Source organism: Equus caballus, chromosome 5 (assembly GCF_041296265.1).
Source record: "Equus caballus isolate H_3958 breed thoroughbred chromosome 5, TB-T2T, whole genome shotgun sequence".
In the NCBI taxonomy this organism is placed as follows: Eukaryota; Metazoa; Chordata; class Mammalia; order Perissodactyla; family Equidae; genus Equus; species Equus caballus.
In genome coordinates this window covers 50,032,355-50,053,375 of record NC_091688.1, presented here as the reverse complement: position 1 = coordinate 50,053,375, position 21,021 = coordinate 50,032,355, and positions in this window count along the sequence as shown.

Below are 21,021 nucleotides of genomic sequence, written 5' to 3'. Positions count from 1 at the left end.
GCAGAGCGAGTTGTTTCTTAGCTTCCCAAAGAGCTGGAAGCAAGATGCTTTGCGGACCAACTCGCCCTTTGGAACGAAGCCTGCACGTTGTGCCTTTCAGCTCTAGCGCCATGTAGCACACCCAGAGCAGAAGTTCTAGTTCAGCCAGATCAGGCCTGCAAAGAAACTGCATTTCACAGGCCTTTGTAACTGATCCTCACGGTAGGCTGTAAGAGCACTGTGCAGAGCGAGTTGTTTCTTAGCTTCCCAAAGAGCTGGAAGCAAGATGCTTTGGGGCCCAACTCGCCCTTTGGAAAGAAGCCTGCACGTTGTGCCTTTCAGCTCTAGGCCAATGTAGCACACACAGAGCAGAAGTTCTACTTCAGCCAGATCAGGCCGGCAAAGAAACTGCGTTTGAGAGGCCTTTGTAAGAGATGTTCCCGGTAGGCTGTAAGAGCACTGTGCAGAGCGAGTTGTTTCTTAGCTTCCCAAAGAGCTGGAAGCAAGATGCTTTGGGGCCCAACTCGCCCTTTGGAAAGAAGCCTGCACGTTGTGCCTTTCAGCTCTAGGGCAATGTAGCACACCCAGAGCAGAAGTTCTAGTTCAGCCAGATCAGGCCTGCAAAGAAACTGCGTTTCACAGGCCTTTGTAAGAGATGTTCCCGGTAGGCTGTAAGAGCACTGTGCAGAGCGAGTTGTTTCTTAGCTTTCCAAAGAGCTGGAAGCAAGATACTTTGGGGCCCTACTCGCCCTTTGGAAAGAAGCCTGCACGTTGTGCCTTTCAGCTATAGGGCAATGTGGCACACCCAGAGCAGAAGTTCTACTTTAGCCAGCTCAGGCCTGCAAACAAACTGCGTTTCACAGGCCTTTGTAAGATATGTTCCCGGTAGGCTGTAAGAGCACTGTGCAGAGCGAGTTGTTTCTTAGCTTCCCAAAGAGCTGGAAGCAAGATGCTTTGGGGCCCAACTCGCCCTTTGGAAAGAAGCCTGCACGTTGTGCCTTTCAGCTCTAGGCCAATGTAGCACACCCAGAGCAGAAGTTCTACTTCAGCCAGATCAGGCCTGCAAAGAAACTGCGTTTCACAGGCCTTTGGAAGAGATGTTCCCGGTAGGCTGTAAGAGCACTGTGCAGAGCGAGTTGTTTCTTAGCTTCCCAAGGAGCTGGAAGCAAGATGCTTTGCGGCCCAACTCGCCCTTTGCAAAGAAGCCTGCACACTGTGCCTTTCAGCTCTAGGGCAATGTAGCACACGCAGAGCAGAAGTTCTAGTTCAGCCAGATCAGGCCTGCAAAGAAACTGCATTTCACAGGCCTTTGTAAGTGATGGTCCCGGTAGGCTGTAAGAGCACTGTGCAGAGCGAGTTGTTTCATAGCTAGCCCAAAGAGCTGGAAGCAAGATGCTTTGGGGACCAACTCGCCTTTTGGAAAGAAGCCTGCACATTGTGCCTTTCAGCTCTAGGGCCATGTAGCACACCCAGAGCAGAAGTTCTACTTCAGCCAGATCAGGCCTGCAAAGACACTGCGTTTCACAGGCCTTTGTAAGAGATGTTCCCCGTAGGCTGTAAGAGCACTGTGCAGAGCGAGTTGTTTCTTAGCTTCCCAAGGAGCTGGAAGCAAGATGCTTTGGGGCCCAACTCGCCCTTTGCAAAGAAGCCTGCACGTTGTGCCTTTCAGCTCTAGGGCAATGTAGCACACCCAGAGCAGAAGTTCTAGTTCAGCCAGATCAGGCCTGCAAAGAAACTGCGTTTCACAGGCCTTTGTAAGAGATGTTCCCGGTAGGCTGTAAGAGCACTGTTCAGAGCGAGTTGTTTCCTATCTTCCCAAAGAGCTGGAAGCAAGATGATTTGGGGCCCAACTCGCCCTTTGGAAAGAAGCCTGCACGTTGTGCCTTTCAGCTCTAGGGCCATGTAGCACACCCAGAGCAGAAGTTCTACTTCAGACAGATCAGGCCTGCAAAGAAACTGCGTTTCAGAGGCCTTTGGAAGAGATGTTCCCGGTAGGCTTTAAGAGCACTGTGCAGAGCGAGTTGTTTCTTAGCTTCCCAAAGAGCTGGAAGCAAGATGCTTTGGGGCCCAACCCGCCCTTTGGAAAGAAGCCTGCACGTTGTGCCTTTCAGCTCAGGGCCAATGTAGAACACCCAGAGCAGAAGTTCTACTTCAGCCAGATCAGGCCTGCAAAGAAACTCGTTTCACAGGCCTTTGTAAGAGATGTTCCCGGTAGGCTGTAAGAGCACTGTGCAGAGCGAGTTGTTTCTTAGCTTCCCAAAGAGCTGGAAGCAAGGTGCTTTGGGGCCCAACTCGCCCTTTGGAAAGAAGACTGCACGTTGTGCCTTTCAGCTCTAGGCCAATGTAGCACACCCAGAGCAGAAGTTCTAGTTCAGCCAGATCAGGCCTGCAAAGAAACTGCGTTTCACAGGCCTTTGGAAGAGATGTTCCCGGTAGGCTGTAAGAGCACTGTGCAGAGCGAGTTGTTTCTTAGCTTCCCAAAGAGCTGGAAGCAAGATGCTTTGGGGCCCAAATCGCCCTTTGGAAAGAAGCCTGCACGTTGTGCCTTTCAGCTCTAGGGCAATGTAGCACACCCAGAGCAGAAGTTCCACTTCAGCCAGATCAGGCCTGCAAAGAAACTGCGTTTCACAGGCCTTTGTAATAGATGTTCCCGGTAGGCTGTAAGAGCACTGTGCAGAGCGTGTTGTTTCTTAGCTTCCCAAGGAGCTGGAAGCAAGATGCTTTGGGGCCCAACTCGCCCTTTGGAAAGAAGCCTGCACGTTGTGCCTTTCAGCTCTAGGGCCATGTAGCACACCCAGAGCAGAAGTTCTACATCAGCCAGATCAGGCCTGCAAAGAAACTGAGTTTCACAGGCCTTTGTAAGAGATGTTCCCCGTAGGCTGTAAGAGCACTGTGCAGAGCGAGTTGTTTCTTAGCTTCCCAAAGAGCTGGAAGCAAGATGCTTTGGGGCCCAACTCGCCCTTTGGAAAGAAGCCTGCACGCTGTGCCTTTCAGCTCTAGGCCAATGTAGCACACGCAAAGCCGAAGTTCTACTTCAGCCAGATCAGGCCTGCAAAGAAACTGCGTTTCACAGGCCTTTGGAAGAGATGTTCCCGGTAGGCTGTAAGAGCACTGTGCAGAGCGAGTTGTTTCTTAGCTTCCCAAAGAGCTGGAAGCAAGATGCTTTGGGGCCCAAATCGCCCTTTGGAAAGAAGCCTGCACGTTGTGCCTTTCAGCTCTAGGGCAATGTAGCACACCCAGAGCAGAAGTTCCACTTCAGCCAGATCAGGCCTGCAAAGAAACTGCGTTTCACAGGCCTTTGTAATAGATGTTCCCGGTAGGCTGTAAGAGCACTGTGCAGAGCGTGTTGTTTCTTAGCTTCCCAAGGAGCTGGAAGCAAGATGCTTTGGGGCCCAACTCGCCCTTTGGAAAGAAGCCTGCACGTTGTGCCTTTCAGCTCTAGGGCCATGTAGCACACCCAGAGCAGAAGTTCTACATCAGGCAGATCAGGCCTGCAAAGAAACTGAGTTTCACAGGCCTTTGTAAGAGATGTTCCCCGTAGGCTGTAAGAGCACTGTGCAGAGCGAGTTGTTTCTTAGCTTCCCAAAGAGCTGGAAGCAAGATGCTTTGCGGCCCAACTCGCCCTTTGGAAAGATGCCTGCACGTTGTTCCTTTCAGGTCTAGGGCAATGTAGCACACCCAGAGCAGAAGTTCTACTTCAGCCAGATCAGGCCTGCAAAGAAACTGCATTTCACAGGCCTTTGTAGTGATGCTCCCGGTGGGCTGTAAGAGCACTGTGCAGAGCGAGTTGTTTCATAGCTAGCCCAATGAGCTGGAAGCAAGATGCTTTGGGGCCCAACTCACCCTTTGGAAAGAAGCCTGCACGTTGTGCCTTTCAGCTCTAGGCCAATGTACCACACCCAGAGCAGAAGTTCTACTTTAGCCAGATCAGGCCTGCAAAGAAACTGCGTTTCACAGGCCTTTGTAAGAGATGTTCCCGGTAGGCTGTAAGAGCACTGTGCAGAGCGAGTTGTTTCTTAGCTTCCCAAAGAGCTGGAAGCAAGATGCTTTGGGGTCCAAATCGGCCTTTGGAAAGAAGCCTGCACGTTGTGCCTTTCAGCTCTAGGGCAATGTATCACACCCAGAGCAGAAGTTCTACTTCAGCCAGATCAGGCCTGCAAAGAAACTGCGTTTGAGATGCCTTTGTAAGAGATGTTCCCGGTAGGCTGTAAAAGCACTGTGCAGAGCGAGTTGTTTCTTAGCTTCCCAAAGAGCTGGAAGCAAGATGCTTTGGGGCCAACTCGCCCTTTGGAAAGAAGCCTGCACGTTGTGCCTTTCAGCTCTAGGGCAATGTAGCACACCCAGATCAGAAGTTCTACTTCAGCCAGATCAGGCCTGCAAAGAAACTGCGTTTCACAGGCCTTTGTAAGAGATGTTCCCAGTAGGCTGTAAGAGCACTGTGCAGAGCGAGTTGTTTCTTATCTTCCCAAAGAGCTGGAAGCAAGATGCTTTGGGGCCCAACTCGCCCTTTGGAAAGAAGCCTGCACGTTGTTCCTTTCAGCTTAGGGCCAATGTAGAACACCCAGAGCAGAAGTTCTACTTCAGCCATATCAGGCCTGCAAAGAAACTCTTTTCACAGGCCTTTGTAAGAGATGTTCCCGGTAGGCTGCAAGAGCACTGTGCAGAGCGAGTTGTTTCTTAGCTTCCCAAAGAGCTGGAAGCAAGATGCTTTGGGGCCCAACTCGCCCTTTGGAAAGAAGCCTGCACGCTGTGCCTTTCAGCTCTAGGGCAATGTACCACATGCAGAGCAGAAGTTCTACTTCAGCCAGATCAGGCCTGCAAAGAAACTGCGTTTCACAGGCCTTTGTAAGAGATGTTCCCGGCAGGCTGTAAGAGCACTGTGCAGAGCGAGTTGTTTCATAGCCAGACCAAAGAGCTGGAAGCAAGATGCTTTGGGGCCCAACTCGCCCTTTGGAAAGAAGCCTGCACGTTGTGCCTTTCAGCTCTAGGGCCATGTAGCACACCCAGATCAGAAGTTCTACTTCAGCCAGATCAGGCCTGCAAAGAAACTGCGTTTCACAGGCCTTTGGAAGAGATGTTCCCGGTAGGCTGTAAGAGCACTGTGGAGAGCGACTTGTTTCTTAGCTTCCCAAAGAGCTGGAAGCAAGATGCTTTGGGGCCCAACCCGCCCTTTGGAAAGAAGCCTGCACGTTGTGCCTTTCAGCTCAGGGCCAATGTAGAACACCCAGAGCAGAAGTTCTACTTCAGCCAGATCAGGCCTGCAAAGAAACTCGTTTCACAGGCCTTTGTAAGAGATGTTCCCGGTAGGCTGTAAGAGCACTGTGCAGAGCGAGTTGTTTCTTAGCTTCCCAAAGAGCTGGAAGCAAGATGCTTTGGGGCCCAACTCGCCCTTTGGAAAGAAGCCTGCACGCTGTGCCTTTCAGCTCTAGGGCAATGTAGCACACGCAGAGCAGAAGTTCTACTTCAGCCAGATCAGGCCTGCAAAGAAACTGCGTTGCACAGGCCTTTGGAAGAGATGTTCCCGGTAGGCTGTAAGAGCACTGTGCAGAGCGAGTTGTTTCTTAGCTTCCCAAAGAGCTGGAAGCAAGATGCTTTGGGGCCCAACCCGCCATTTGGAAAGAAGCCTGCACGTTGTGCCTTTCAGCTCAGGGCCAATGTAGAACACCCAGAGCAGAAGTTCTACTTCAGCCAGATCAGGCCTGCAAAGAAACTCGTTTCACAGGCCTTTGTAAGAGATGTTCCCGGTAGGCTGTAAGAGCACTGTGCAGAGCGAGTTGTTTCTTAGCTTCCCAAAGAGCTGGAAGCAAGATGCTTTGGGGCCCAACTCGCCCTTTGGAAAGAAGCCTGCACGCTGTGCCTTTCAGCTCTAGGGCAATGTAGGACACGCAGAGAGAAGTTCTACTTCAGCCAGATCAGGCCTGCAAAGAAACTGCGTTGCACAGGCCTTTGGAAGAGATGTTCCCGGTAGGCTGTAAGAGCACTGTGCAGAGCGAGTTGTTTCTTAGCTTCCCAAAGAGCTGGAAGCAAGATGCTTTGGGGCCCAACTCGCCCTTTGGAAAGAAGCCTGCACGTTGTGCCTTTCAGCTCTAGGCCAATGTAGCACACCCAGAGCAGGTCAACTTCAGCCAGATCAGGCCTGCAAAGAAACTGCGTTTCACAGGCCTTTGGAAGAGATGTTCCCGGTAGGCTGTAAGAGCACTGTGCAGAGCGAGTTGTTTCTTAGCTTCCCAAAGAGCTGGAAGCAAGGTGCTTTGGGGCCCAACTCGCCCTTTGGAAAGAAGACTGCACGTTGTGCCTTTCAGCTCTAGGCCAATGTAGCACACCCAGAGCAGAAGTTCTACTTTAGCCAGATCAGGCCTGCAAAGAAACTGCGTTTCACAGGCCTTTGTAAGAGATGTTCCCGGTAGGCTGTAAGAGCACTGTGCAGAGCGAGTTGTTTCTTAGCTTCCCAAAGAGCTGGAAGCAAGTTGCTTTGGGGTCCAAATCGGCCTTTGGAAAGAAGCCTGCACGTTGTGCCTTTCAGCTCTAGGGCAATGTAGCACACCCAGAGCAGAAGTTCTACTTCAGCCAGATCAGGCCTGCAAAGAAACTGCGTTTGAGATGCCTTTGTAAGAGATGTTCCCGGTAGGCTGTAAAAGCACTGTGCAGAGCGAGTTTTTTCTTAGCTTCCCAAAGAGCTGGAAGCAAGATGCTTTGGGGCCAACTCGCCCTTTGGAAAGAAGCCTGCACGTTGTGCCTTTCAGCTCTAGGGCAATGTAGCACACCCAGATCAGAAGTTCTACTTCAGCCAGATCAGGCCTGCAAAGAAACTGCGTTTCACAGGCCTTTGTAAGAGATGTTCCCAGTAGGCTGTAAGAGCACTGTGCAGAGCGAGTTGTTTCTTAGCTTCCCAAAGAGCTGGAAGCAAGATGCTTTGGGGCCCAACTCGCCCTTTGGAAAGAAGCCTGCACGTTGTTCCTTTCAGCTTAGGGCCAATGTAGAACACCCAGAGCAGAAGTTCTACTTCAGCCATATCAGGCCTGCAAAGAAACTCTTTTCACAGGCCTTTGTAAGAGATGTTCCCGGTAGGCTGCAAGAGCACTGTGCAGAGCGAGTTGTTTCTTAGCTTCCCAAAGAGCTGGAAGCAAGATGCTTTGGGGCCCAACTCGCCCTTTGGAAAGAAGCCTGCACGCTGTGCCTTTCAGCTCTAGGGCAATGTACCACATGCAGAGCAGAAGTTCTACTTCAGCCAGATCAGGCCTGCAAAGAAACTGCGTTTCACAGGCCTTTGTAAGAGATGTTCCCGGTAGGCTGTAAGAGCACTGTGCAGAGCGAGTTGTTTCATAGCCAGACCAAAGAGCTGGAAGCAAGATGCTTTGGGGCCCAACTCGCCCTTTGGAAAGAAGCCTGCACGTTGTGCCTTTCAGCTCTAGGGCCATGTAGCACACCCAGAGCAGAAGTTCCACTTCAGCCAGATCAGGCCTGCAAAGAAACTGCGTTTCACAGGCCTTTGGAAGAGATGTTCCCGGTAGGCTGTAAGAGCACTGTGGAGAGCGACTTGTTTCTTAGCTTCCCAAAGAGCTGGAAGCAAGATGCTTTGGGGCCCAACCCGCCCTTTGGAAAGAAGCCTGCACGTTGTGCCTTTCAGCTCAGGGCCAATGTAGAACACCCAGAGCAGAAGTTCTACTTCAGCCAGATCAGGCCTGCAAAGAAACTCGTTTCACAGGCCTTTGTAAGAGATGTTCCCGGTAGGCTGTAAGAGCACTGTGCAGAGCGAGTTGTTTCTTAGCTTCCCAAAGAGCTGGAAGCAAGATGCTTTGGGGCCCAACTCGCCCTTTGGAAAGAAGCCTGCACGCTGTGCCTTTCAGCTCTAGGGCAATGTAGCACACGCAGAGCAGAAGTTCTACTTCAGCCAGATCAGGCCTGCAAAGAAACTGCGTTGCACAGGCCTTTGGAAGAGATGTTCCCGGTAGGCTGTAAGAGCACTGTGCAGAGCGACTTGTTTCTTAGCTTCCCAAAGAGCTGGAAGCAAGATGCTTTGGGGCCCAACTCGCCCTTTGGAAAGAAGCCTGCACGTTGTGCCTTACAGCTCTAGGCCAATGTAGCACACCCAGAGCAGTTCAACTTCAGCCAGATCAGGCCTGCAAAGAAACTGCGTTTCACAGGCCTTTGGAAGAGATGTTCCCGGTAGGCTGTATGAGCACTGTGCAGAGCGAGTTGTTTCTTAGCTTCCCAAAGAGCTGGAAGCAAGATGCTTTGGGGCCCAACCCGCCCTTTGGAAAGAAGCCTGCACGTTGTGCCTTTCAGCTCAGGGCCAATGTAGAACACCCAGAGCAGAAGTTCTACTTCAGCCAGATCAGGCCTGCAAAGAAACTCGTTTCACAGGCCTTTGTAAGAGATGTTCCCGGTAGGCTGTAAGAGCACTGTGCAGAGCGAGTTGTTTCTTAGCTTCCCAAAGAGCTGGAAGCAAGATGCTTTGGGGCCCAACTCGCCCTTTGGAAAGAAGCCTGCACGCTGTGCCTTTCAGCTCTAGGGCAATGTAGCACACGCAGAGAGAAGTTCTACTTCAGCCAGATCAGGCCTGCAAAGAAACTGCGTTGCACAGGCCTTTGGAAGAGATGTTCCCGGTAGGCTGTAAGAGCACTGTGCAGAGCGAGTTGTTTCTTAGCTTCCCAAAGAGCTGGAAGCAAGATGCTTTGGGGCCCAACTCGCCCTTTGGAAAGAAGCCTGCACGTTGTGCCTTACAGCTCTAGGCCAATGTAGCACACCCAGAGCAGGTCAACTTCAGCCAGATCAGGCCTGCAAAGAAACTGCGTTTCACAGGCCTTTGGAAGAGATGTTCCCGGTAGGCTGTAAGAGCACTGTGCAGAGCGAGTTGTTTCTTAGCTTCCCAAAGAGCTGGAAGCAAGGTGCTTTGGGGCCCAACTCGCCCTTTGGAAAGAAGACTGCACGTTGTGCCTTTCAGCTCTAGGCCAATGTAGCACACCCAGAGCAGAAGTTCTACTTTAGCCAGATCAGGCCTGCAAAGAAACTGCGTTTCACAGGCCTTTGTAAGAGATGTTCCCGGTAGGCTGTAAGAGCACTGTGCAGAGCGAGTTGTTTCTTAGCTTCCCAAAGAGCTGGAAGCAAGATGCTTTGGGGTCCAAATCGGCCTTTGGAAAGAAGCCTGCACGTTGTGCCTTTCAGCTCTAGGGCAATGTAGCACACCCAGAGCAGAAGTTCTACTTCAGCCAGATCAGGCCTGCAAAGAAACTGCGTTTGAGATGCCTTTGTAAGAGATGTTCCCGGTAGGCTGTAAAAGCACTGTGCAGAGCGAGTTGTTTCTTAGCTTTCCACAGAGCTGGAAGCAAGATGCTTTGGGGCCAACTCGCCCTTTGGAAAGAAGCCTGCACGTTGTGCCTTTCAGCTCTAGGGCAATGTAGCACACCCAGATCAGAAGTTCTACTTCAGCCAGATCAGGCCTGCAAAGAAACTGCGTTTCACAGGCCTTTGTAAGAGATGTTCCCAGTAGGCTGTAAGAGCACTGTGCAGAGCGAGTTGTTTCTTAGCTTCCCAAAGAGCTGGAAGCAAGATGCTTTGGGGCCCAACTCGCCCTTTGGAAAGAAGCCTGCACGTTGTTCCTTTCAGCTTAGGGCCAATGTAGAACACCCAGAGCAGAAGTTCTACTTCAGCCATTTCAGGCCTGCAAAGAAACGCGTTTCACAGGCCTTTGTAAGAGATGTTCCCGGTAGGCTGCAAGAGCTCTGTGCAGAGCGAGTTGTTTCTTAGCTTCCCAAAGAGCTGGAAGCAAGATGCTTTGGGGCCCAACTCGCCCTTTGGAAAGAAGCCTGCACGCTGTGCCTTTCAGCTCTAGGGCAATGTACCACATGCAGAGCAGAAGTTCTACTTCAGCCAGATCAGGCCTGCAAAGAAACTGCGTTTCACAGGCCTTTGTAAGAGATGTTCCCGGTAGGCTGTAAGAGCACTGTGCAGAGCGAGTTGTTTCATAGCTAGCCCAAAGAGCTGGAAGCAAGATGCTTTGGGGCCCAACTCGCCCTTTGGAAAGAAGCCTGCACGTTGTGCCTTTCAGCTCTAGGGCCATGTAGCACACCCAGAGCAGAAGTTCTACTTCAGCCAGATCAGGCCTGCAAAGAAACTGCGTTTCACAGGCCTTTGGAAGAGATGTTCCCGGTAGGCTGTAAGAGCACTGTGGAGAGCGACTTGTTTCTTAGCTTCCCAAAGAGCTGGAAGCAAGATGCTTTGGGGCCCAACCCGCCCTTTGGAAAGAAGCCTGCACGTTGTGCCTTTCAGCTCAGGGCCAATGTAGAACACCCAGAGCAGAAGTTCTACTTCAGCCAGATCAGGCCTGCAAAGAAACTCGTTTCACAGGCCTTTGTAAGAGATGTTCCCGGTAGGCTGTAAGAGCACTGTGCAGAGCGAGTTGTTTCTTAGCTTCCCAAAGAGCTGGAAGCAAGATGCTTTGGGGCCCAACTCGCCCTTTGGAAAGAAGCCTGCACGCTGTGCCTTTCAGCTCTAGGGCAATGTAGCACACGCAGAGCAGAAGTTCTACTTCAGCCAGATCAGGCCTGCAAAGAAACTGCGTTGCACAGGCCTTTGGAAGAGATGTTCCCGGTAGGCTGTAAGAGCACTGTGCAGAGCGAGTTGTTTCTTAGCTTCCCAAAGAGCTGGAAGCAAGATGCTTTGGGGCCCAACTCGCCCTTTGGAAAGAAGCCTGCACGTTGTGCCTTACAGCTCTAGGCCAATGTAGCACACCCAGAGCAGTTCAACTTCAGCCAGATCAGGCCTGCAAAGAAACTGCGTTTCACAGGCCTTTGGAAGAGATGTTCCCGGTAGGCTGTAAGAGCACTGTGCAGAGCGAATTGTTTCTTAGCTTCCCAAAGAGCTGGAAGCAAGGTGCTTTGGGGCCCAACTCGCCCTTTGGAAAGAAGACTGCACGTTGTGCCTTTCAGCTCTAGGCCAATGTAGCACACCCAGAGCAGAAGTTCCACTTCATCCAGATCAGGCCTGCAAAGAAACTGCGTTTCACAGGCCTTTGTAAGAGATGTTCCCGGTAGGCTGTAAGAGCACTGTGCAGAGCGAGTTGTTTCTTAGCTTCCCAAAGAGCTGGAAGCAAGATGCTTTGGGGCCCAAATCGCCCTTTGGAAAGAAGCCTGCACGTTGTGCCTTTCAGCTCTAGGGCAATGTAGCACACCCAGAGCAGAAGTTCCACTTCAGCCAGATCAGGCCGGCAAAAAAACTGCGTTTGAGAGGCCTTTGTAAGAGAAGTTCCCGGTAGGCTGTAACAGCACTGTGCAGAGCGAGTTGTTTCTTAGCTTCCCAAAGAGCTGGAAGCAAGATGCTTTGGGGCCCAACTCGCCCTTTGGAAAGAAGCCTGCACGTTGTGCCTTTCAGCTCTAGGCCAATGTAGCACACCCAGAGCAGAAGTTCTACTTCAGCCAGATCAGGCCTGCAAAGAAACTGCGTTTCACAGGCCTTTGTAAGAGATGTTCCCGGTAGGCTGTAAGAGCACTGTGCAGAGCGAGTTGTTTCTTCGCTTTCCAAAGAGCTGGAAGCAAGATACTTTGGGGCCCTACTCGCCCTTTGGAAAGAAGCCTGCACGTTGTGCCTTTCAGCTCTAGGGCAATGTGGCACACCCAGAGCAGAAGTTCTACTTCAGCCAGCTCAGGCCTGCAAAGAAACTGCGTTTCACAGGCCTTTGTAAGAGATGCTCACGGTAGGCTGTAAGAGCACTGCGCACAGCGAGTTGTTTCTTAGCTTCCCAAAGAGCTGGAAGCAAGATGCTTTGGGGCCCAACTCGCCCTTTGGAAAGAAGCCTGCACGTTGAGCCTTTCAGCTCTAGGTCCATGTAGCACACCCAGAGCAGAAGTTCTACTTCAGCCAGATCAGGCCTGCAAAGAAACTGCGTTTCACAGGCCTTTGTAAGAGATGTTCCCGGTAGGCTGTAAGAGCACTGTGCAGAGCGAGTTGTTCTTAGCTTCCCAAAGAGCTGGAAGCAAGATGCTTTGGGGCCCAACTCGCCCTTTGGAAAGAAGTCTGCACGTTGTGCCTTACAGCTCTAGGCCAATGTAGCACACCCAGAGCAGTTCAACTTCAGCCAGATCAGGCCTGCAAAGAAACTGCGTTTCACAGGCCTTTGGAAGAGATGTTCCCGGTAGGCTGTAAGAGCACTGTGCAGAGCGAGTTGTTTCTTAGCTTCCCAAAGAGCTGGAAGCAAGGTGCTTTCGGGCCCAACTCGCCCTTTGGAAAGAAGACTGCACGTTGTGCCTTTCAGCTCTAGGCCAATGTAGCACACCCAGAGCAGAAGTTCCACTTCATCCAGATCAGGCCTGCAAAGAAACTGCGTTTCACAGGCCTTTGTAAGAGATGTTCCCGGTAGGCTGTAAGAGCACTGTGCAGAGCGAGTTGTTTCTTAGCTTCCCAAAGAGCTGGAAGCAAGATGCTTTGGGGCCCAAATCGCCCTTTGGAAAGAAGCCTGCACGTTGTGCCTTTCAGCTCTAGGGCAATGTAGCACACCCAGAGCAGAAGTTCCACTTCAGCCAGATCAGGCCGGCAAAAAAACTGCGTTTGAGAGGCCTTTGTAAGAGATGTTCCCGGTAGGCTGTAACAGCACTGTGCAGAGCGAGTTGTTTCTTAGCTTCCCAAAGAGCTGGAAGCAAGATGCTTTGGGGCCCAACTCGCCCTTTGGAAAGAAGCCTGCACGTTGTGCCTTTCAGCTCTAGGCCAATGTAGCACACCCAGAGCAGAAGTTCTACTTCAGCCAGATCAGGCCTGCAAAGAAACTGCGTTTCACAGGCCTTTGTAAGAGATGTTCCCGGTAGGCTGTAAGAGCACTGTGCAGAGCGACTTGTTTCTTAGCTTTCCAAAGAGCTGGAAGCAAGATACTTTGGGGCCCTACTCGCCCTTTGGAAAGAAGCCTGCACGTTGTGCCTTTCAGCTCTAGGGCAATGTGGCACACCCAGAGCAGAAGTTCTACTTCAGCCAGCTCAGGCCTGCAAAGAAACTGCGTTTCACAGGCCTTTGTAAGAGATGCTCACGGTAGGCTGTAAGAGCACTGCGCACAGCGAGTTGTTTCTTAGCTTCCCAAAGAGCTGGAAGCAAGATGCTTTGGGGCCCAACTCGCCCTTTGGAAAGAAGCCTGCACGTTGAGCCTTTCAGCTCTAGGTCCATGTAGCACACCCAGAGCAGAAGTTCTACTTCAGCCAGATCAGGCCTGCAAAGAAACTGCGTTTCACAGGCCTTTGTAAGAGATGTTCCCGGTAGGCTGTAAGAGCACTGTGCAGAGCGAGTTGTTCTTAGCTTCCCAAAGAGCTGGAAGCAAGATGCTTTGGGGCCCAACTCACCCTTTGGAAAGAAGCCTGCACGTTGTGCCTTTCAGCTCTAGGCCAATGTAGCACACCCAGAGCAGAAGTTCTACTTCAGCCAGACCAGGCCTGCAAAGAAACTGCGTTTCACAGGCCTTTGTAAGAGATGTTCCCGGTAGGCTGTAAGAGCACTGTGCAGAGCGAGTTGTTTCTTAGCTTCCCAAAGAGCTGGAAGCAAGATGCTTAGGGGCCCAACTCGCCCTTTGGAAAGAAGCCTGCACGTTGTGCCTTTCAGCTCTAGGCCAATGTAGCACACCCAGAGCAGAAGTTCTACTTCAGCCAGATCAGGCCTGCAAAGAAACTGCGTTTCACAGGCCTTTGGAAGAGATGTTCCCGGTAGGCTGTAAGAGCACTGTGCAGAGCGAGTTGTTTCTTAGCTTCCCAAGGAGCTGGAAGCAAGATGCTTTGCGGCCCAACTCGCCCTTAGCAAAGAAGCCTGCACGCTGTGCCTTTCAGCTCTACGGCAATGTAGCACACGCAGAGCAGAAGTTCTAGTTCAGCCAGATCAGGCCTGCAGAGAAACTGCGTTTCACAGGCCTTTGTAAGAGATGTTCCCGGTAGGCTGTAAGAGCACTGTGCAGAGCGAGTTGTTTCTTAGCTTCCCAAAGAGCTGGAAGCATGATGCTTTGGGGCGCAACTCGCCCTTTGGAAAGAAGCCTGCACGTTGTGCCTTTCAGCTCAGGGCCAATGTAGAACACCCAGAGCAGAAGTTCTACTTCAGCCATATCAGGCCTGCAAAGAAACTGCGTTTCACAGGCCTTTGTAAGAGATGTTCCCGGTAGGCTGTAAGAGCACTGTGCAGAGCGAGTTGTTTCTTAGCTTCCCAAAGAGCTGGAAGCAAGATGCTTTGGGGCCCAACTCGCCCTTTGGAAAGAAGCCTGCACGTTGTGCCTTTCAGCTCTAGGCCAATGTAGCACACCCAGAGCAGAAGTTCTACTTCAGCCAGATCAGGCCTGCAAAGAAACTGCGTTTGAGATGCCTTTGTAAGCGTTGTTCCCGGTAGGCTGTAAAAGCACTGTGCAGAGCGAGTTGTTTCTTAGCTTCCCAAAGAGCTGGAAGCAAGATGCTTTGGAGCCCAACTCGCCCTTTGGAAACAGGCCTGCACGTTGTGCCCTTCAGCTCTAGGGCAATGTAGCACACCCAGAGCAGAAGTTCTAGTTCAGCGTGATCAGGCCTGCAAAGAAACTGCATTTCACAGGCCTTTGTAAGTGATGGTCCCGGTGGGCTGTAAGAGCACTGTGCAGAGCGAGTTTTTTCATAGCTAGCCCAAAGAGCTGGAAGCAAGATGCTTTGGGGCCCAACTCGCCTTTTGGAAAGAAGCCTGCACATTTTGCCTTTCAGCTCTAGGGCCATGTAGCACACCCAGAGCAGAAGATCTACTTCAGCCAGATCAGGCCTGCAAAGAAACTGCGTTTCACAGGCCTTTGGAAGAGATGTTCCCGGTAGGCTGTAAGAGCACTGTGCAGAGCGAGTTGTTTCTTAGCTTTCCAAAGAGCTGGAAGCAAGATGCTTTGGGGCCCAACTCGCCCTTTGGAAAGAAGCCTGCACGTTGTGCCTTTCAGCTCTAGGGCAATGTAGCACACCCAGAGCAGAAGTTCTAGTTCAGCCAGATCAGGCCTGCAAAGAAACTGCGTTTCACAGGCCTTTGTAAGAGATGTTCCCGGTAGGCTGTAAGAGCACTGTGCAGAGCGAGTTGTTTCTTAGCTTCCCAAAGAGCTGGAAGCAAGATACTTTGGGGCCCTACTCGCCCTTTGGAAAGAAGCCTACACGTTGTGCCTTTCAGCTCTAGGGCAATGTGGCACACCCAGAGCAGAAGTTCTACTTCAGCCAGCTCAGGCCTGCAAAGAAACTGCGTTTCACAGGCCTTTGTAAGAGATGCTCACGGTAGGCTGTAAGAGCACTGCGCACAGCGAGTTGTTTCTTAGCTTCCCAAAGAGCTGGAAGCAAGATGCTTTGGGGCCCAACTCGCCCTTTGGAAAGAAGCCTGCACGTTGAGCCTTTCAGCTCTAGGTCCATGTAGCACACCCAGAGCAGAAGTTCTACTTCAGCCAGATCAGGCCTGCAAAGAAACTGCGTTTCACAGGCCTTTGTAAGAGATGTTCCCGGTAGGCTGTAAGAGCACTGTGCAGAGCGAGTTGTTCTTAGCTTCCCAAAGAGCTGGAAGCAAGATGCTTTGGGGCCCAACTCACCCTTTGGAAAGAAGCCTGCACGTTGTGCCTTTCAGCTCTAGGCCAATGTAGCACACCCAGAGCAGAAGTTCTACTTCAGCCAGACCAGGCCTGCAAAGAAACTGCGTTTCACAGGCCTTTGTAAGAGATGTTCCCGGTAGGCTGTAAGAGCACTGTGCAGAGCGAGTTGTTTCTTAGCTTCCCAAAGTGCTGGAAGCAAGATGCTTAGGGGCCCAACTCGCCCTTTGGAAAGAAGCCTGCACGTTGTGCCTTTCAGCTCTAGGCCAATGTAGCACACCCAGAGCAGAAGTTCTACTTCAGCCAGATCAGGCCTGCAAAGAAACTGCGTTTCACAGGCCTTTGGAAGAGATGTTCCCGGTAGGCTGTAAGAGCACTGTGCAGAGCGAGTTGTTTCTTAGCTTCCCAAGGAGCTGCAAGCAAGATGCTTTGCGGCCCAACTCGCCCTTTGCAAAGAAGCCTGCACGTTGTGCCTTTCAGCTCTAGGCCAATGTAGCACACCCAGAGCAGAAGTTCTACTTCAGCCAGATCAGGCCTGCAAAGAAACTGCGTTTGAGATGCCTTTGTAAGAGTTGCTCCCGGTAGGCTGTAAAAGCACTGTGCAGAGCGAGTTGTTTCTTAGCTTCCCAAAGAGCTGGAAGCAAGATGCTTTGGAGCCCAACTCGCCCTTTGGAAACAGGCCTGCACGTTGTGCCCTTCAGCTCTAGGGCAATGTAGCACACCCAGAGCAGAAGTTCTAGTTCAGCGTGATCAGGCCTGCAAAGAAACTGCATTTCACAGGCCTTTGTAAGTGATGGTCCCGGTGGGCTGTAAGAGCACTGTGCAGAGCGAGTTGATTCATAGCTAGCCCAAAGAGCTGGAAGCAAGATGCTTTGGGGCCCAACTCGCCTTTTGGAAAGAAGCCTGCACATTGTGCCTTTCAGCTCTAGGGCCATGTAGCACACCCAGAGCAGAAGTTCTACTTCAGCCAGATCAGGCCTGCAAAGAAACTGCGTTTCACAGGCCTTTGTAAGAGATGTTCCCGGTAGGCTGTAAGAGCACTGTGCAGAGCGAGTTGTTTCTTAGCTTTCCAAAGACTTGGAAGCAAGATGCTTTGGGGCCCAACTCGCCCTTTGGAAAGAAGCCTGCACGTTGTGCCTTTCAGCTCTAGGGCAATGTAGCACACCCAGAGCAGAAGTTCTAGTTCAGCCAGATCAGGCCTGCAAAGAAACTGCGTTTCACAGGCCTTTGTAAGTGATGTTCCCGGTAGGCTGTAAGAGCACTGTGCAGAGCGAGTTGTTTCTTAGCTTTCCAAAGAGCTGGAAGCAAGATACTTTGGGGCCCTACTCACCCTTTGGAAAGAAGCCTGCACGTTCTGCCTTTCAGCTCTAGGGCAATGTGGCACACCCAGAGCAGAAGTTCTACTTCAACCAGATCAGGCCTGCAAAGAAACTGCGTTTCACAGGCCTTTGTAAGAGATGCTCACGGTAGGCTCTAAGAGCACTGCGCACAGCGAGTTGTTTCTTAGCTTCCCAAAGAGCTGGAAGCAAGATGCTTTGGGGCGCAACTCGCCCTTTGGAAAGAAGCCTGCACGTTGAGCCTTTCAGCTCTAGGTCCATGTAGCACACCAAGAGCAGAAGTTCTACTTCAGCCAGATCAGGCCTGCAAAGAAACTGCGTTTCACAGGCCTTTGTAAGAGATGTTCCCGGTAGGCTGTAAGAGCACTGTGCACAGCGAGTTGTTTCATAGCTAGCCCAAAGAGCTGGAAGCAAGATGCTTTGGGGCCCAACTTGCCTTTTGGAAAGAAGCCAGCACATTGTGCCTTTCAGCTCTAGGGCCATGTAGCACACCCAGAGCAGAAGTTCTACTTCAGCCAGATCAGGCCTGCAAAGAAACTGCGTTTCACAGGCCTTTGTAAGAGATGTTCCCGATAGGCTGTAAGAGCACTGTGCAGAGCGAGTTGTTTCTTAGCTTCCCAAAGAGCTGGAAGCAAGATGTTTTGGGGCCCAACTCGCCCTTTGGAAACAAGCCTGCACGTTGTGCCTTTCAGCTCTAGGCCAATGTAGCACACCCAGAGCAGAAGTTCTACTTCAGCCAGATCAGGCCTGCAAAGAAACTGCGTTTCACAGGCCTTTGTAAGAGATGTTCCCCGTAGGCTGTAAGAGCACTGTGCAGAGCGAGTTGTTTCTTAGCTTCCCAAGGAGCTGGAAGCAAGATACTTTGCGGCCCAACTCGCCCTTTTCAAAGAAGCCTGCACGTTGTGCCTTTCAGCTCTAGGGCAATGTAGCACACGCAGAGCAGAAGTTCTAGTTCAGCCAGATCAGGCCTGCAAAGAAACAGCGTTTCACAGGCCTTTGTAAGAGATGTTCCCGGTAGGCTGTAAGAGCACTGTGCAGAGCGAGTTGTTTCTTAGCTTCCCAAAGAGCTGGAAGCAAGATGCTTTGGGGCCCAACTCGCCCTTTGGAAAGAAGCCTGCACGTTGTGCCTTTCAGCTCTAGGCCAATGTAGCACACCCAGAGCAGAAGTTCTACTTCAGCCAGATCAGGCCTGCAAAGAAACTGCGTTTGAGATGCCTTTGTAAGAGATGTTCCCGGTAGGCTGTAAGAGCACTGTGCAGAGCGAGTTGTTTCTTAGCTTCCCAAAGAGCTGGAAGCAAGATGCTTTGGGGCCCAACTCGCCCTTTGGAAAGAAGCCTGCACGCTGTGCCTTTCAGCTCTAGGGCAATGTAGCACATGCAGAGCAGAAGTTCTACTTCAGCCAGATCAGGCCTGCAAAGAAACTGCGTTTCACAGGCCTTTGTAAGAGATGTTCCAGTTAGGCTGTAAGAGCACTGTGCAGAGCGAGTTGTTTCATAGCTAGCCCAAAGAGCTGGAAGCAAGATGCTTTGGGGCCCAACTCGCCCTTTGGAAAGAAGCCTGCACGTTGTGCCTTTCAGCTCTAGGGCCATGTAGCACACCCAGAGCAGAAGTTCTACTTCAGCCAGATCAGGCCTGCAAAGAAACTGCGTTTCACAGGCCTTTGTAAGAGATGTTCCCGGTAGGCTGTAAGAGCACTGTGCAGAGCGACTTGTTTCTTAGCTTCCCAAAGAGCTGGAAGCAAGATGCTTTGGGGCCCAACTCGCCCTTTGGAAAGAAGCCTGCACGTTGTGCCTTTCAGCTCAGGGCCAATGTAGAACACCCAGAGCAGAAGTTCTACTTCAGCCAGATCAGGCCTGCAAAGAAACTCGTTTCACAGGCCTTTGTAAGAGATGTTCCCGGTAGGCTGTAAGAGCACTGTGCAGAGCGAGTGGTTCTTAGCTTCCCAAAGAGCTGGAAGCAAGATGCTTTGGGGCCCAACTCACCCTTTGGAAAGAAGCCTGCACGCTGTGCCTTTCAGCTCTAGGGCAATGTAGCACACGCAAAGCAGAAGTTCTACTTCAGCCAGATCAGGCCTGCAAAGAAACTGCGTTTCACAGGCCTTTGGAAGAGATGTTCCCGGTAGGCTGTAAGAGCACTGTGCAGAGCGAGTTGTTTCTTAGCTTCCCAAAGAGCTGGAAGCACGATGCTTTGGGGCCCAAATCGCCCTTTGGAAAGAAGCCTGCACGTTGTGCCTTTCAGCTCTAGGGCAATGTAGCACACCCAGAGCAGAAGTTCCACTTCAGCCAGATCAGGCCTGCAAAGAAACTGCGTTTCACAGGCCTTTGTAATAGATGTTCCCGGTAGGCTGTAAGAGCACTGTGCAGAGCGTGTTGTTTCTTAGCTTCCCAAGGAGCTGGAAGCAAGATGCTTTGGGGCCCAACTCGCCCTTTGGAAAGAAGCCTGCACGTTGTGCCTTTCAGCTCTAGGGCAATGTAGCACACCCAGAGCAGAAGTTCTACATCAGCCAGATCAGGCCTGCAAAGAAACTGAGTTTCACAGGCCTTTGTAAGAGATGTTCCCGGTAGGCTGTAAGAGCACTGTGCAGAGCGAGTTGTTTCTTAGCTTCCCAAAGAGCTGGAAGCAAGATGCTTTGGGGCCCAAATCGCCCTTTGGAAAGAAGCCTGCACGTTGTGCCTTTCAGCTCTAGGGCAATGTAGCACACCCAGAGCAGAAGTTCCACTTCAGCCAGATCAGGCCGGCAAAAAAACTGCGTTTGAGAGGCCTTTGTAAGAGATGTTCCCGGTAGGCTGTAACAGCACTGTGCAGAGCGAGTTGTTTCTTAGCTTCCCAAAGAGCTGGAAGCAAGATGCTTTGGGGCCCAACTCGCCCTTTGGAAAGAAGCCTGCACGTTGTGCCTTTCAGCTCTAGGCCAATGTAGCACACCCAGAGCAGAAGTTCTACTTCAGCCAGATCAGGCCTGCAAAGAAACTGCGTTTCACAGGCCTTTGTAAGAGATGTTCCCGGTAGGCTGTAAGAGCACTGTGCAGAGCGAGTTGTTTCTTAGCTTTCCAAAGAGCTGGAAGCAAGATACTTTGGGGCCCTACTCGCCCTTTGGAAAGAAGCCTGCACGTTGTGCCTTTCAGCTCTAGGGCAATGTGGCACACCCAGAGCAGAAGTTCTACTTCAGCCAGCTCAGGCCTGCAAAGAAACTGCGTTTCACAGGCCTTTGTAAGAGATGCTCACGGTAGGCTGTAAGAGCACTGCGCACAGCGAGTTGTTTCTTAGCTTCCCAAAGAGCTGGAAGCAAGATGCTTTGGGGCCCAACTCGCCCTTTGGAAAGAAGCCTGCACGTTGAGCCTTTCAGCTCTAGGTCCATGTAGCACACCCAGAGCAGAAGTTCTACTTCAGCCAGATCAGGCCTGCAAAGAAACTGCGTTTCACAGGCCTTTGTAAGAGATGTTCCCGGTAGGCTGTAAGAGCACTGTGCAGAGCGAGTTGTTCTTACCTTCCCAAAGAGCTGGAAGCAAGATGCTTTGGGGCCCAACTCGCCCTTTGGAAAGAAGTCTGCACGTTGTGCCTTACAGCTCTAGGCCAATGTAGCACACCCAGAGCAGTTCAACTTCAGCCAGATCAGGCCTGCAAAGAAACTGCGTTTCACAGGCCTTTGGAAGAGATGTTCCCGGTAGGCTGTAAGAGCACTGTGCAGAGCGAGTTGTTTCTTAGCTTCCCAAAGAGCTGGAAGCAAGGTGCTTTCGGGCCCAACTCGCCCTTTGGAAAGAAGACTGCACGTTGTGCCTTTCAGCTCTAGGCCAATGTAGCACACCCAGAGCAGAAGTTCCACTTCATCCAGATCAGGCCTGCAAAGAAACTGCGTTTCACAGGCCTTTGTAAGAGATGTTCCCTGTAGGCTGTAAGAGCACTGTGCAGAGCGAGTTGTTTCTTAGCTTCCCAAAGAGCTGGAAGCAAGATGCTTTGGGGCCCAAATCGCCCTTTGGAAAGAAGCCTGCACGTTGTGCCTTTCAGCTCTAGGGCAATGTAGCACACCCAGAGCAGAAGTTCCACTTCAGCCAGATCAGGCCGGCAAAAAAACTGCGTTTGAGAGGCCTTTGTAAGAGATGTTCCCGGTAGGCTGTAACAGCACTGTGCAGAGCGAGTTGTTTCTTAGCTTCCCAAAGAGCTGGAAGCAAGATGCTTTGGGGC